Genomic DNA, 16,794 nt, shown 5'->3' with positions numbered 1-16,794 from the left:
CTGGGGGTCATAGATATTCCTTTGACTCTTTAAAATGCATCAGTTATTGACACTTGTGATAATAAACCTGCTGCTCTATAATGGTGGTTTTAGGCTGAAAAGATTTTCTTGATTTAAGTAAATATACCAAACCAAATGATTTAAGTAACAATTATTGAACTGGTGGTTTAAATAGTCAAAAATTGGAATTCAGAAATTTTTACAAAAGCTTCTCAAGGTTTGAAATTTCTCTCACCAAAAATTAGCTTAATTGTCCAACTATTACAGTTCAATTTTCCTCAATCATTGTCCTAATTTATAGCCAAAGTAAATTGCTTGTGAATCTGATGTCATGCTTTGTCTGTGTTAGCAAATTCTAATTATGATAAAACCTAAGATTAATAGTAAAGGCACTTAAAATTTGATGCATCTCCATGAAAACTAGACAAATGTTTTAAAACATTCTGTGACTCATTAACAGCCATGCATTTCTAATTAACATGAAATATTACACTTGTCACATTTGATTGCCTTATTTCTAAGTCTTTGATTGATTTACAATGTCTAGGTTGCAGCACATCTAAGACAATTTTTAAAAGAATAAGATCTATACTGGCAATAACCTCTGAATCACAATTTTTTCCCCCTCCTTTGGCAAATTGGAAATCTTCGTTCACATAATAAAAAGTACCTTCAGGGCAAATTTGGTGACTTACAGCCTGTGCAACCTTTGATGAAGTCAACGGGATCTCAAAGTGTGTCTTCGGGGTCAAATTTGGCCCTTATTGTAATATGAGGAATCCCTTCAGAAAGCAAGACTGAATTACAGGTTTCTTACCTCACTCCATTTTCTGACTTCTTTCACAATAAATAAATAGGAACAAATAGATTAATTAATTGAAAGTAGGTTCAGTCTGAGCTTGGGGTATTTGGTGACTAATTACAATAGCAGATTATGTTAACTTCATGAAGCAGATTCTTTTGTATACTGGAGCTGCTTTGATAGATGCCTGTGCAACTCACTGGAGGCCCAATCTCTATGTTAAAAATATAGAATATAAAATACAGCGTGAATGGCTGCTCTTCCTATCTTGATGCAAATTGATACCCACTGGCAAAGCACTTAAGCATGTGCTTAGCATTGTTGAAATCAATGGATTACTTATGTGCTTACCCTTAGCATGTGGCCCAGTGCTCTTTACCTTCCAAGACTGAACACCATATACATAATTATATTGCTCTACTTTTTCCTAAAGGATCTTCTTACTTTAGTCAAAGTCACTTTCCCAATAAATGTGAGTCTCATTCTCTCTCTCAAAAAAGTTACCAAACTGAAACCATGCTTTACATATTTAAGTGCAAGAAGCCACTGCATGTGTTCAAAAGAATCAATGGTTGGTGCGTATCTACTGTATTATTGAGACTCCATTGTGCAGTCTGTTATTGACATTCCATCTGTGCTGACAGTTATACTGATGTGCCTGTTGCATACCAGCATTTCTTCTCTAGCCTATGGATTGCCTGACAGCATGGTTCTTCCTTTTATTGTACTTACTTGCTCTTCATGTGAAAAAAAATGATTGAAGGAGAAAAAAAAAGAAAGAAAGAAAGAAAAATGAGAGAAATGGATACTGATTGTCAGTGATGGATTAACACAAGAACCCACAGGGCCCATGCCCAGGAGCCTCTGCCAATTTGGGGGCCAACAGAACCAAAATGTGGCCCTGCCTCCTGCTACTCCTGTTCCTTCCCCCCACCCTACCCCCAAGGCCCCACCACCTGGCCAGGCCAAAAACCGGAGTCAGGCTGTGGTAGGGCGAGCATATTTCCTGCTCTACCCACTGCCCCCGCCCGCACCTGCAGGGCTGGCATCAGCGCTTGCCATTTTCAGCAGACCGTCACCCTTCCCCCCCCCCCCCCCAATATGTGTGGAGCTGGCCTGAGAACTGCCACTCATTCCCCCCAAGCCTCTTTTTGGCAAAACTGGGCATTTGTCCCGTTTGCTCTTGCCAACTGATCAGTTGGAATGAGCAAACGAGACAAATGCCCAGTTTTGCCAAAAAAGCCAGGACATCTGGGGAAGGGCTTAAAAATGCCATAGAGAGTACACTTATAAAGTTTGCAGATGATACCAAGCTGGGAGGTGTTGCAAGTGCTTTGGAAGATAAGATTAAAATTTGAAATGATCTGGACAACTGGTCTCAAGGAAAAATGCAAAGTACTCCACTTAGGAAGCAACAATCAGTTGCACACATACAAAATGGGAAATGACTACTTAGGAAAGTACTGCAGAATGGGATCTGGGGGTTACAGAGGATCACAAGCTATGAGTCAATAGTGTAACACTGTTGCAAAAATAAAATAAAATAAAAATAAAAGCAAACATCATTCTGGGATGTATTAGCAGGAGTGGTGTAAGCAAGACACAAAAAGTAATTCTTCCACTCTACTCCACGCTGATTAGGCCTCAACTGGAGTATTGTGTCCAGTTCTGGGAGACACATTTCAGGAAAGGTGTGGACAAATTGGAGAAAGTCCAGAGAAGAGCAACAAAAATGATTAAAGGTCTAGAAAACATGACCTTTAACGGAAGATTGAAAAAACTGGGTTTGTTTAGTCTGGAGAAGAGAAGATTGAGGGGTGACGTGATAACAGTTTTCAAGTATATATTGTTACAAGGAAAAGGGAGAAAAATTATTCTCCTTAACTTCTGAGGATAAAACAAGAAGCAATGGGCTTAAACTACAGCAAGGTTTAGGTTGGACATTAGGAATAACTTCCTGTCAGGGTAGTTAAGCACTGGAATAAATTGCCTAAGGAGGTTGTGGAATCTCCATCACTGGAGATTTTTAAGAGCAGGTTAGACAAACCTGTCAGGGATTGTCTAGATAAGACTTAGTCTGGCCTTGAGTACAGGGAACTAGACCAGAAGACCTCTCAAGGTTCCTTCCAGTCCTACAATTCTATGATTCTATGTCCTACTCTTTTCGACAGTGCTCATCACTGCAACATCAGAATGCTACACAGGTAAATTAAATCGAGGTGAGCAAGATCCCTCATGAATTTCATGGAGTCCTTTGTTCTTCTACCTTCTTGAGTTTAGAGAGAGTTCTGCTTGATTAAAAATACACATACGTTTCCCTCTACCCCAGGTGGACAAAAATCAGAGTTATTTAAAAAAATCAGAATACATTTTTAAATAAGTCTATTCAAAATTAAATTTGTAAATAGGACGACATATCAAGGCCTACAAATAATCAAAAATAATTAAATCAATTAATCAAAATAATTTTAATTAAATAAAAATCTTCAAGCAATAGATGTTGGTTGCTGAAATTTTACAGAAAGTCAAACCACTGCACTGGTAGAAGTCACTGGCTAAGCACCCGAAACCAGGGTTTGTCGAAGTGCTAAACCAGCTTTTGACAGCAATAATCTCTTCTGCAGGTACCAAGAAAATATTTTCTTCATTTCAGTTAGTTCAACTAGTTCACTTCAATGATTAGCTCATTCGAAATTGAGAAACTGATAGGAAGTTGAAAAAGCAGGAAAGCTGTTTTTCCTCTTCCAATCTTTGAATATAAACAAGATGTGAGGGGATAAGATCTATTAATCTTACAATCCTGAAGGACATAATGACCAGAAACAATCAGTTCAATTCACTAACTACAGATCATACTTCCTCATTTTAATAAATTAGTGTTAAATGCAAAACAAGTTTTGATAAACATTTTTCCATACATATCCAGCACATTTAAAACAGTGACATTTAACTAATTAACATTTTGAATGATATTTTTTGTGCATTTTAATTGAATTCCAATTTCCATCCCAATGCAGCTTGACACAAATAAAAAATTAATCTAGTAAATAAGAAATGAGTCATTTGCCATTTTCTAACATAATTAAAAATACAAAAATTAATCTGACTAAAGGTATGTTAGGCTACATAAATGCTTAAATAAACATATAGACATAGTGTGTCCTCCTCATTAGCAAAAAGGAGGAAAGCTAGTGTAAAGGCAATATTTAATTTTAAGTTAACATGTTTTAAATGGTTACCAACCAGTGTGAAAAAAAAGGAAAAGCCACTAAAAAGTGTAAATGCAAAACAAAATTAAAAGAGATTTAAATCAAGGTTTCCTATTTGCTGATTCAAAATCGATCTATCCTGCTCAATCCTCCCCCTCATCATCCCATTTAGGATGGAAAAGCTTTACTTTAAGCTCTGAAAGTTCATTCCACAGTTGAAACCCCCTCACCCCTGACCAAGAGCGCTTTATCTCTGTCTCATCATTTAACGATGGTGGGGGATAAGTTTGCTAGTCTGCCTCCTTTGTGTGTTCTCTTTGGTTCCTTCAGGAATAACCCTTGAATAGTGTTGCAATGAGCTCTCTCTGCAGCCGACAGCAGCAGCATAGAAGCGCAGATCATGAAATACCAACTCCGCTGGGCTGGCCACTGTGCAGGTATGCCTGACACTTGCCTCCCGAAGCAAGTACTCGTCTCTCAGTTAAGTCAGGAAAGAAGGGCTTGCGGAGGACAGCGGAAGTGTTTCAAAGAGATACTGGGAGGACTTGGCGTGGAACAGAACACAGCGGCACCACACTATATACCAAGCCACAGCTGACTTTGAGGAGAACAGACATGCTCATGAGACAGAGAAGTGACAAAGGAGGAAAGAAAGGTCACAACAGCTCAGCCAGTGATTCCCTGCTGTTTTAAGCAGCCCTGAACAGGTTGCGGGGCAAACATTTGCAACAATCATAAATCAGAGCAGCCTTAAGCCGGCTCTAAATGATATTGGGGACCATACGAGCAGTCAAAGTTTAGGATTGTTGGATATAAATGGTATCTTTACTGATCTATCCAACTTGCCCTAAGTAATCTTCAGTTCAGTAAGAATCAGGACCAGTACACTGAAATTTATGTAAAGAAAATATTGCTTAAAAAATATATTTAACCCATAAGTATTCTAAACAGAACATATTCTTTAAAACAAAAAAACCTAATGGATCATGTTTGTCCTCAGTTAGGGGCAGCACAGATGGCCTGATCCAAAGCCTTGTGAAGACAATTGAAAGAATCCCACTGATTTCCAGTGGGCAGTAGATCCAATCCTGAGTACCCTGCTAGTGCTCAGTGACTTATAATCAGTAAAGTAATACATACAATGATAGTCATCACAGTGAGGAGCACAACAGGAATCAGTACTTATAAAAATAAAGTATTGTCCCACCCATCACCGGGCTGTATAATGTATGTGTGACTACAGCTAAATGTTCTTGTGGTTATTGGACTACCAGGCAAAGGAAGTTCATACACAGATATTTCTAACTTTCACTGATGTAGGTCATTTAAGCAGGTAACAATATACTATACCTGACATTCATCATATAAATCGGCATGCTGTGGTGTTTTTTTTTTAAAATGCATTCCTCCGGGTTCTCTTGTCTTGGGCTAGGAGCATTGATAATTATTTCTTGCAGTTATATCTTAATGCAAAAGTTCTCTCTCATCGGAGCAAAGTTTACCTCTCACACACACGGACCTGCTGTTCCTCTGCCCATTATTGTAATTTATTGGTATCTGTGACAGAGGTTTTTCTAGGATATGTACTTTTTTATTTTTAAATTACTTGAGAATTCAAAATCCTGCATTTGAAAGTGAGAACATGGCTCCAGGATATGATGGCTCAAAGTAGGTGGCATGTGAAACGATTTTATCTCAAATAGGGGAGAAAAATAGGCCCAGATTCTCAGCTGCACCCAATATGTGCTGAGGGCAGTTGTGGAGGTGAAGAAGAATGTGTGCAAAGGAGCCACTTGAGGCTTCCAATATCTGGAGACAGCTTTATGCTGGGTCTAGTCCTGGCATAGTTTAGAGCATTCCTAGGGCAGCTGGATATGTGCCCAAGGAGCCAGTATGCCAGGTAGGGGTCACAAGCAAACAGCAGCTATCTGCCAATGCCCCCATTCTTTCCCGTCATACTCCCAAAAGGCATCTTGGGAATCAATAACAGAGTCAGCTATGCTGGATGACTCCCCAGATAGCCAGTTCTGTCCAACTATGGTCTGGGAGTCTGGCCTATAGTTTATAGAACTGCAGTTTTCCAACACAGGACATTGTTTGACTCCCAAGATAGGGGGAAAAAACTGTCTTTGGATCCAAGTAAACTACCCACTGGCACCACAGGCTTCTAAAGGGAGGCAATTTTAAATTAAAACAATGGGGGAAAGCCTGCACTTTGAAAAAAAAAAAAAAAAAAAACATCCCTGCCCTGAACGACAAAAGTTTTAATGACGAAAATGCCAGCGTGGACACCGCTACGTTGGCAGGAGATGCTCTCCCGCTGCCAAAGCTACCGCCCCGCATTGGGGATGGTTTTATTTTGTCGTCAGAAAAGATCTTTCCTGGTGACAAAGGGCAGCTACACTGCATACCTTACAATGGCCTGGCTGTAGCAGCACAGCCTGAGACAGAGCCTGAGCAATGACTTCCCAGTAAAAGGAGCTGATGAGTAAATGTGAGAGTTTAAAGAGGGAACACCATATGCTTGTTCTCTCTGCCTCCCAGCATCCAGATGCCCTGTAGCAACACATCAAATTATAGGAGATTTCCAGCTGGTGGCCAGCCAGGACATACTGATGCCATTATGTTTATTTCTCTCTCATCTAAATAAACAAACCAAAAAACCCCCACACAATCACAAACTTCATTACCTACAATTCTTTTTTCACATAGCTCAGCTATGCCAAGTTACATTTAAAAAACAAAAACAAAACCCTACATTAAAAGAACATTACAGCTGCAGAGTAAAGGACTCAAAAGTTAGAAAATGCGAGAATGAAGATTGCCTGTGCAACCTTAATTCAGCTCCCCTCCGCATATGCATTATGATAGCCTTTAATTCTATTATCACAAGCTATTTTTTCCACAAGACCCCTACTTCACTCAGTGCATAGGATGGACAGTGTTTAGGGAATGGATAGCTGTTCACTACTTAATTTTACCCTCATTAATCTCTGTGTAGCCCTGCTCCTTATTTGCTGTACACGATCCAAACCTTGCTCTGAAGTCAGAATTAATAATTTCTTCCTGCGCTTTTCTTTGGTGCTCATTGCTATAGAATCTGAGTGCTTCACAAGCATTCACAATGCCTCTGTGAGGGAAAGGACTATATTGTCCCTATTCTACAGATGGGAAACTGAGGTACAGAGAGATTATGACAAAAAATGTCATATAATTTTGGATACCCAATTTGGTAAGTCTAGCACCTGATTTTTCAAGTACTTTGCATTTTATAGCACCTTATATGTTCAAAGAACAGCTCCCATTGACTATAGTTACAGCTGTGAATGCTATGTACCTCTGCAAATCAGACTACTGGGGCTAGAACCACAAAAAGGCAAAGATGCCACTTTAGACACCTAAGGTCAACATTTAGACACCACAGAGATCAAACCCCCTGGTCAGCTGCTGCCTAAACCTGTAGGTGCCTAAATCCCCATGGTACCCAAGTTTCTATTGGTGGGCATGTGCAAAACCACCTAAGTCTTGACAACACCGAGCTGCTTGGCACCTTAGCTTATGCCTAAACCCCAGCAGGATCCCCAAACTTGGCATTCTCCTGCTTATCGCAATCCAGTAGGTGTTCTGAGAACATGCCTATCAGATCTAGCCTCCCAAAAAACAGTTCTAGGTGGCAACCAGATCAGGAATTGTCTGGGCTGGAGTGTGCATGTATCCCTGAATACCTAGTAACCCAGTGGTTAGGACATTCACCTGGGAAGTAGGAGATGTGTTTTCAAATCCCCACTCTACCTGATTTGGAGTAAGGACTTGAATTTGGGTGTCCCATATCCCAGGTGAGTGCCATAACCACTAAGCTATTAGGTAGTCTGGCATATGACTCAATCTCTCCTGTTGGAGCTGTTCCACTTTGTACACATAATTAAATATTCACTGAGAAATAGAGAGACTGACTGTATAGTTTGGTGGCTAGGGCACTCACCTGGGATATAGGAAATCAGGATTCCAGTCCCTGCTCCTCAGCATTTCCTACAAAATGGCTTAGATTAGATGACTCCCCACTCATTCTGTGAATCCCTTGTTTAGGTACCTAACTCTCCCCAGGCTTTGTATTAGGCACCTAATTCAGGGCTGAGGAGTCCACTGGGCAATTAGGTACTGCACCACTGAGTGTTGCAAAGTCAAGTCCCTTTGTGTGCATAGCCCCTCTTGTCTCAAGCTAGGCACCCAGAAAATGAGGAACACACAATTAGTGGCCAACTTTGATGAAAGGGATTTGCCCAGCATCACATAGTAACGCAGAGGCAGGGATAAAATCCAATTCTCTAGAGTGGAATTTGACTTCCTGAACCATGAGACCCTCCTTTCTCTTCCTGCAGTTGCCTGCCTCATTCATTAGACTCCTTCCAACTTCTCAAAAAGTGAGGCAGGGGCCCTACAAACAAACAGTGTCCTTCACTGCACAACCCTGATTCAGTCACAGAGCAGGTCCAGCCAGGGTCCTGAATGAGGGAGGATCCTGTGGGGAAAAAAAGTACATGAACATGTAATTAAAGACTGTATCATAATGCACAAGGGGACTGAATTAAGACTGGTAAGTTGTTTGGCCACAATTCTGCAATACAATCCCAGCTTCTCATGCACAATTACCAGATTTACACACACAGTTTTGGTACACATGTGCACTGCTGGAGGTGCACCATTCTATGCACATCTTGGACACAGACGGGTCTTTTCTTTTTAGAAACATACCTCTATATGGCTTCCTCATATATTGTAAATGCTTTTCTTCCACATTTAGTAATGATAATGATACTTGCCTCCTTTGTAAAGCACTTGCGATATACTGATGAAAACCACTATATGAGAGCTAGCTATTATTAATTTTTATTAATGCCTGGATAATTTGCTAGGTGCTCATAGCATCACAGAGGTGAGTTACTTAGTACCAAAATGGGCTAAAGTAGATGACTAATGCTAGGGAAGATTAATAGACTCTGTCCTTAAAAACAACTGCTTTATTCTTTCTGTACATGAACATAAAAGTCAGAAGCAATACATAATATAGTCTTCATTTTTAAAATCAGCAGAGCCCCATGATTTATTCATATGAATATTAATAATAAGACTTTACAATATATGCATATTTATACAGAGAGAGAGAGAGAGAGAGAGAGAGAGATCAAAGTCTTACCCACTTTACAGCTGGTAAACAGAGGTGCAGATACATAAATTTGGTTTAACAACAAATCAAGTAAAGACAAATTTTCAAAATTAAAGTAGAAATTGAAATTTTTTTTTCATAAGTCAGAGCTTCTATCCCAATCTCCCACAAACACACAGATTAATTGGAGAGGAGTGTGGACTATGCCTCTCAAAACATTTCTTGATTGTGTTGTATTACTTTTTAAATCTAGTATTTATTGGAAGTGTATGTTACATAATAAACACATCCTTTTAAAACTATTAAAAACCCACTGTGGTATGTATTTGAAATACTCATGTTGGCCATACATAAAAGCAAGCTAATGCAGGGAGCTAAAAGAGAGAAGCTCTCTCTAACTAGAGGTCATGAGGACAGAAAACCATAACATGAATTCCTCGTTATTTCAAAACAGAATTTAAGTTACATATTATTTCAGGTATATGGACAGACGGACCGTGAGAGACTCCTGCACAATATCAAGATGCCTATGCAGCAAATTCAGCCATGAGTCATAACTTCCCTTAGTTTTCAAAGGCATCCCATGTGTCAGAATGAAAAATAGTATAGAGTCAATCTAATTTCAGATCTCAGGAACATGGTTTAAAAAGAGTAAACCTTAGTGATCCCTCTTATTCCTAAGGGTTGTACGGTACTGATGCAAATTCTACTACAAAACAAACAAACAAACTCCTCTTTCTGCTTCTTTAGCACTTTCCCTCAAAGGATATCAAATCACTTCCCAAACATTAATGAAGCCTCACAACAATGTCACTGTGCAGTAGGTATTACAACCACGTTACAACCACAAACTCACTGAGGCACAGAGATGTTATGTGATTTACCCAATGCCACACACTGAGTCAGTGTCAAATCTGGGAGTAGAAATTACAGGCCTAATTCATTGTTGCCCTGCACCTTGTGCAGATGTTTTTCCATCAGTGTAAAATGGGTGCAAAATGCTATCATTCTGATTTGTGAGCATTTTACTTCCACTGGGCAACATTTAATTGCACTCCAATGGCCCTGAATCATAGTCCCTTGATCTAGCCACTAAGGCAACACTTTCTCAATGACATTTCAGGTCATTTACCACAGAGACAAAAGACCATATTCTCTCAGGTAGCACAGAGAGGCTGGAAATTGGCCAGATCTCCCTTGTTTGTGATTTTCCTAGGATGAAAGAGACATGTATAGATGTACAAACTGGCTCTCATGCCTATACACCAACCAATCCTTGGCACAGAAGGTGAGAAGTGGGTGCGGGAGAATAACCAGAGCACTGCTGTGCTTTAGCATAATTTATGTTGAATAAATTGACTAGTTTAGAATTGGTGTGCCTAATTCCCGCAGCTTCCTTTGGAAATCCCAGTCATAGGGCCAAAAGTGTGCTATGTCTTTAACCAGAGTAGTTCTTGGAGCAAGGGGAATAAAGCAATGGCATGCCTCCCAAGAAAGCAGCTTGATTTCAAATGTTACTTAGCTTTTTCCAGCAAGCCTATAATCCATGCTGAACATTTATTAAACCTTCTCTTCCCAACCTGAAGCATTCCTATATGCCTCAACCCTTCCCCCAAATTTCAGCACCATTTTATATGTTTAAATAAATATAAAAACTATATAAACAGAGTGCTCGTTTATAAGTTCTGTTATGATCGCGTGTTACAATTCAAAAGGCCCCCAAATAAACCTTCTTACCGTCCCTGCTTAGGCATGCTTATGCCTTACAAGTATGGAAAGCAAAATACCAAGTTCTCTCTCTATTTCGGAGTATGCGGATACCATGGAATAAACCTAAAATGACAGAGTTCAATATTCTGTTCATCACCTTGACACAAAGTGACCAGCCCATGTCACCTACCAAAGTGGACATCATCATCCACATAATCCAGGTCAGTAAAAGAGGCTGAACCAACAGTTATACCAATATTTGCATAAATATGTTAAGGAGCCAATCCATTGCACAGCAGAACTGGGCTGGGGCCAGGACACATCTCTGCTTCACCCTGGATCTAGTGTGAATCTTGTCAGACCTATGGGGCCCCCCAATACACTTGTGCCTCTGAGTCACTATGTAGATGTTTAAATTAGCCTCCAGGGTATATCAGGAACACTGATGCCCTGCGGGGCCTTCCACAAGGCAGCTCTGTCAACAGAATCAAAGGCTGCCTTTAGGTCTATGTATGCTACTTTCAAAGGCTGTTTAAATTCATGCTGGATCTCAGATAAAAGATGGAAAGCAAGCATAGTATCTATTATGGATCACCTGGCCATGAAGCCCAATTGCTCAAGGCAATGGCATTTCACAAGGAGAAGCTGGAGCTGCACAAGAATAGCATGTAAAGTCTTTTTCAGGAGTAGAGTACTATAGCTACTTCACTCAGTGTATGGGCCTTTCCCCTTATGAAGTAATATGGTAATCCCTTTCTTTCACTCCACTGGCCTGGTACCTTCCCAGTAATCCAAGCCCAGACAAAAAGTTGTTGTAATGCTACACTTATATGCTCTATGGTGCACATGAGAATTTCGGGCATTATGGCTGGTTATTGCTCACCTGTGCAGATTGTCATATATGGGGTCCAGAAGGAATTTTCTGCTCAGGTCACATTGGCAGTGACCGGGGGTGGGGTGTTCCATCTTCCTTTGCAGAATGTGGGTGTAAACTCACTCCTCATAGCCAGTCAGCTCTACCGGTCAGGGAATAGTGATGCTGAGCCATAGGTCCCTGTGCTCTTCTCTCTAGGAGGAGCATTAGATGCTTAGACCCTGCTTTCTATGCCAGGAGAAGACCTGGCTAGCCCTACAATCAGGGTTCGGGAATTGTTCCACTATTTCCCTGTTAAGGCACGTGATGTTCCAGCCTGGAGGTGACTTTCTGTCAGGAAAGCTGATAAGCAGGATATGATTTTCACTTGTATCTCAGAGTCTTATTTTGAATGCTCACAAAAAGCTGCAATTAATCTTACCTGAATAGCACCTCACTGCTGTGCAGTTCAAAATAAAGACTTTGAAGATGTCTGAAAGAGGCCCTAGAAACAATCACAGGGAACTAAAAAGGAGACGTAATCTAGGAAACATTGGAAGATACCTTGACTAACACACTGGACAGGCAAAGAGGGTTCTATTGTCACTGCCACTGAATAGCTTCCTTTGTGAATCTGAGCACTTTGCTTAGACTTTGTTGCCCTATCTCTACAATTAAGATAATGCTTATCTACCTCACCCGGTATGTGTGAGGGATAATTTAACATTAGTAAAGTGCTCTGCAAATCTTAGATAGAAAGTGACATAAGTGCAAGGTATTATTATTACAGCTGGATGAATTGGTGTCTAATAAAATAACTAACCTACAACTTGAAACAAATAGTTTTTGCTATGTGAAGCACTCACTGTAGTGATCAGTGCCGAAGAAAAGCCCATTAGAAAATTAATAATGGTCTGAGCTGGAGCATATGCAGCACAGAGGGAATCTATAGAGAATCCAGTTGTTCAGTGTGGAGACTTGTTAGTTTGGCACATGCTAATTGAAATTCCCAGAGGTTCAAAATTTGGCCAAATAAAGGAGCTTTGCACAGGAACAGCAAAAAGGCAGTTTCCCGACACCAGGCCATCCCCTGAAAACTTGCAAATGCTTATCCCAAAGCATGGGAGGGCTTGCGCTTCTCACTGCAACGGTTTTAACAATTTGTTATGGGCAAAACAACGTAAATGGCTGAACTATTTTTGCTGAATTTTTCTAAAAACAACCATTTCCTGTGGCAGACACCCAGCATGCAGAATTTCACCTTGAAGTGCTTAAAGATGGGGAGAATTCTAAGCAACTGAAAACAGAGCCTTATCATGGGGAGTGTCAGACAATCTATCATACCACTCCCAGCTTTACTTTTAACAAGGCCCCGATTCCCCAAGCTGCTCCATGTGGCCAGATCCCACGGCTATCTCCCCCTAGTCCCACTGACATCAGTTTGCAGGACTGGGAACTAAATGTTGACAGCAAAGTGGAAATATTAGTTTAATAACAGTCCTTAGCACTTCCATACAGCCTTGCCAACACTTTAACAAATCTGCTTTAGAAAAATCTAAAATGGTCCAACCATTATTTTTAAAGAATAGACCCAGCCACTGCACTATTTGGGGAAACCTTTAGGGGTTGCTTTCAAATAATCCATGCAGGGTGAAGGTTACACTTTCTTTGTTTATTTTATTAGCGGACTGGAGCCTTCCCTGGGCAGGAAAACAAAGCGGAGCAAAGAACTTCTTTAAGGAGCAACAACTTAACACAGGGCAGGAGGCGGGGCGAGCCTGGAGACGTGAGTGTAAACTCCCGGGCACAGCGCGAGGCTGTGTCCGGCCGGCCAGGGGCGCCGAAGCGGTGGCGGGTGCAATGCAAGCAGCAGTCTCAGGAAGTTGCTGCTGGTAGGTTCCTGTGCCCCGGGGGAGCGGCTGGGGCGGAGCAGCCGCTGCTGTTGGAGCGGGGAGGGCCGGGCCGCGGCGCAGGAGCTGGAGGCTCCGTCCCCGGGCAGCGGCAGCCGCGTGAGTAGCCCGACGCAGGATCGGTGTGTTCGCAGCTCCGCGGTGCCCCTACTTCGCTTCGCTTGGGCCAGGCGCTGGGTTGTGTAGAAGAGGCCCCGGTTTCAAGCGACAGCGCAGCTGGAGTGAGCGGCGCCCGCTTTCCTTCTGGAGCCACCAGGCCGCTGGCGCTGGGCACCAGGGCACGCAGCGGGGTCTCTGCACAAGCGGGTGGGTGTCGGTGTAAGAGGCGGTGGAATAGCCCCGAGCCTGGGCCACGCAGGTGAGAGCAAGCGAGGTCCTTTTGACGTGCTCGGGGCTAGGCCGTTCACTGCCTGGGGCCGCTGTGACGCTCCAGAGCGGAGCAAATACTAGTGCAAAAGAGCATTTGACAAATGACTCTGCAAAAGGCAGGGAGGGGGGTTTTCAAAGAAAACTCACCCCGGACTCGGGGACCAGCACGTGTGTGCAGTGTTACGCAGCCTTCTCCCCACTACTTAACAGGCCTGATTTAATTAAGTGCCCCAAAGTGATAAGTAATAAATCAGAAGTGGCTGTCTGGAGAGGCTTTGCCCTTCCGCCATTGATTTCATAGGCTCCCCCTGTCTTGACACATCTACTCCATGTTTCCACTAAGAATTTATTAGTCAGAGTTAAGTGCATTATTGCACCTAGGAGCCCCAGTCTTGAACCAAGACCCTAGTGGTAGGTACTGTATAAAGAGAACAAAAAAGAGGGTCCTTGCCCCAAGGAGCTTACAATCTAAGTACAAGACAGCAGCCAATAGCTGCATACAGACGGACTGCTGGGGAAATTCCAGGAGGCGTGGCTGCCAGACATGCTGCTTTGAGCAGCATGGTAAGGGGGGGGGGGGGGGTTTGGATAGGGCAGAGGTTTGGGGTGGGGGTGAGGGGGCAAGGGATCCCGGGAGGGGGCCAGGCTATTTGGGGAGGCACAGCCTTCCCTACGTGGCCCTCCATACAGTTTTGGAACCCTGATGTGGCCCTCAGGCCAAAAAGTTTGCCCACCCCTGATGTAGAGCGAACGGAGGGGAGATACTGAAGGAGGGTTTAGAGTGGGAGGAAAAAAAAAAAACCAAACATTCATAAACATTATCAGAAATCCTCCCAACAGTTGTCTAGCACTGGTGCAGCTCCACCAGGGACAGCCATGAGGTGAGTGCTAGTGTATACCAGCAGCATACATTTTTACCACTGTGCCCTGAATGGGAAAACTTGGCCCTTATTTTTACCAACGACATAAGCAGATATAACTACATGCACACAAGCAACTTGTTTGTCGGGTAAACTTGCTTTTCAGAGTAGAACAGCATTCATTTTCTATAACCCAATACTTGTTTTGACCTCATTTAAGGATGTATCAGTAAATGATATTGTAGCATGCTACAATATGCATCTTAGTGTTGCAAATAATGTTAAATAAATATTTTATACAATAGCACTTTTGATAATGTAGATGTTTCCAAATACACTTAGCCTTTTCCAGCACACTTCTTATACCTTGTCATTCATTATAAAACCACCACCTTTCTGGTTTTGCTAATAAGATAGTTACTGTACATATTCTGTATGTAAGCATATAAAGTACCGTCACTAGTCAATGTGATCAAATCCACAAAAAACAAACAATTTATATTTTAATACAAATTAGATTACCCAATACTACAATTTCTGCCTTTAATTGATTTCTGATTATCAGCAGCTATGGTCAAATAACTTGATCACTGGCCATGGGAGAGAGCCATTTGATCAACAGGAAGATCACAATTTCGAATGAAATAAAAAAAGACAGAGCTCAGGCAAAACTGACACTGGAGGCCAAGTATTTTAAGAAGTAGAGGCCCGCTGATGGGCACAAAGGTGTGTGTTGTCTGATTTTGCACACATTCAAGCAATTTGTGCGTGCAGACAGATGTTTAGCCATTTGGCAGTCCATTGTTCAATGTGCATTTGGGGGAGTTGCATACAGAAGTAGACTTGCAGTTCTGTGCAGAACTTGGATAATTTATCAAAATTTGTTCCTGAAAATAAAACCCATGACTGAAACTCATTTGTATTGTTCAGAAGTGGTTACTGAAATTCTAGGACTTTCTGTGCATTATATATGTGCTTTTTTTATGCTCTTTAGTGGTCTTCTAGATAACTTTATCCTCTACTTATTGCAATCAAAGTGATAGGAATGGATAATCAGAATAAGCAAGAGGTAGCGTAAATGTCATTTGTAAGTGGCAAAGTAGGCATTTTGGCATGTCTATACATTTAACATATGCTTGCTTTCCTTTAACAGAACAAGCCTCAAACCTATGTATATTATTTGCTAGCCAAGTTATTAACAGTGAGAAACTTTTCTAATAAAATCTGACTACCAATCTGTAGAGGATATTGAGAATTCAGAAAATATCTTCAAAAAGAAATGAGGACAATGGGAAAGAAAATTCTTTAAGAATCTTTTCCCCCCTCTTGTAGAATGGATCACTTCACTCTGAGGTTTTTATTTGATAGCTCAAATGAAGACACTTAAAATGTGCTTTTAAACTCATAAATCCTACTTTAACTAGCCATGATATACAAGATTGCATATCTTTCAGAAAGACAGCTGTGTTTCACAGCTATTACAGTATATTGCTGTATGTCAGTATGCTTTGAATTTGGAATATATATCTGGTCAAAGTCAAGAATGTTGACTCAATATATTTTAGGGGTGTAATTCCATTGTCTGCAACTAAACATAGGTCCCTGTGCATTACCGTGAAATGATATCTTTAAGAAAATGCTACAGTCCTACAGCACTCCATCCCAGGTGAGATTAAAGTATTATAATTAAGGGAGGGAAGGGATGTGGGAGATGGTGCTGATAGTTTATTTTCAGAACATTTTCTATAACAGCGTGCAGAGATTTTGTAACATTCCCCCATTGAAATAAATATTAAAATGGTGATACAGAATATGCTTATAATGAATGAATTCTGACATGAGAAATTGGTTCTTCCCTCAAGACTTTTTTTTTTTTTAAAATGTGCTGTGTGCTCTTAGAAAAAAATAGTACTTCAA

At 41.2% G+C, this 16,794-nt stretch overlaps 1 protein-coding gene across 17 annotated transcripts in view; it reads left to right on the top strand.

Annotated features, from left to right (window-relative positions):
- The window catches only part of C5H5orf63 (chromosome 5 C5orf63 homolog), a 59,676-nt gene that overhangs the window by 28,990 nt on the left and 13,892 nt on the right, over window positions 1-16,794 (top strand). For 2 of the 17 annotated variants that reach the window (XM_074953051.1, XM_074953049.1), the window contains exons 1-2: window positions 13,665-14,006; window positions 16,476-16,543. The exons of 1 other annotated variant lie outside the window; for it this stretch is intronic. The gene's annotated coding sequence lies outside the window, so the exon portion shown is untranslated. 14 more of the 17 variants (XM_074953054.1, XM_074953061.1, XM_074953052.1 and 11 more) reach the window with 12 other exon arrangements.

This window comes from Natator depressus, chromosome 5, assembly GCF_965152275.1.
Source record: "Natator depressus isolate rNatDep1 chromosome 5, rNatDep2.hap1, whole genome shotgun sequence".
Classification (NCBI taxonomy): domain Eukaryota; kingdom Metazoa; phylum Chordata; order Testudines; family Cheloniidae; genus Natator; species Natator depressus.
Note: the sequence above shows the minus strand (reverse complement) of the source record. Positions and strands in the feature narration are given on the sequence as shown.